The sequence below is a fragment of the Octodon degus genome, unplaced genomic scaffold (genome assembly GCF_000260255.1).
Source record: "Octodon degus isolate 3935 unplaced genomic scaffold, OctDeg1.0 scaffold00050, whole genome shotgun sequence".
Taxonomy (NCBI): domain Eukaryota; kingdom Metazoa; phylum Chordata; class Mammalia; order Rodentia; family Octodontidae; genus Octodon; species Octodon degus.
This window is the reverse complement of record NW_004524626.1, coordinates 10,857,111-10,857,720: the sequence shown is the minus strand read 5'-3', so window position 1 is coordinate 10,857,720 and position 610 is coordinate 10,857,111. Positions and strand designations below refer to the sequence as shown.

Genomic DNA, 610 nt, shown 5'->3' with positions numbered 1-610 from the left:
AAATTTTATCTTTGATAATTCATATGTATCTAGGTGTTTGCATTTCTTACGTATTTTCCATCTTATTAGAGTAAAGGTTGTTCTCATAATAGATATTTATTGGATGTGGGTTTCTGCAGCTGTTGTGATTTTACCCTTTTCATTTTTTTTTAGATTTACTTATTTATTGGTATGGAGTGGGTCTCACTACACAGCTCAGACTCTTAGTGATCCTCCTATCTCAGCCTCCCCCGCACTGGGATTACAGGTGTGCACCACCACACCCGGTTTTGGTAGCTGGCACGGTGCAGAGCTAGTGTGGCATGCAGTACCAGGGATCAGACCTGGGTCCTTGTACATGCCAAGCAGGTGCTTAGATCGCTGAGCTATCTCCCCGGCCCCATCTTTTCATTCTAGTTGCATGAATATGAGTCGTTCCTTTTTTTGATTACTTAGTTAATGGCTTGTCAATTTTATTTAATTTTTCAAGGAGGCAGCTCTTTTTTTTTGTGGCCAAACTGGGGATTGAACTTAGGCCCTTGCACTTGCCAGGCAAGTGCTTATTCTACTGAGCTATCTCCCCAGCCTGCTTTCATCTTTTTTTTTTTTTTAAAGATTTTTTTTTAATTTT

At 40.0% G+C, this 610-nt stretch overlaps 1 long non-coding RNA gene across 1 annotated transcript in view; it reads left to right on the top strand.

Moving 5' to 3' along the window:
- The window catches only part of LOC111817140, a 49,871-nt gene that overhangs the window by 29,004 nt on the left and 20,257 nt on the right, over positions 1 to 610 (top strand). The window lies entirely within an intron of this gene.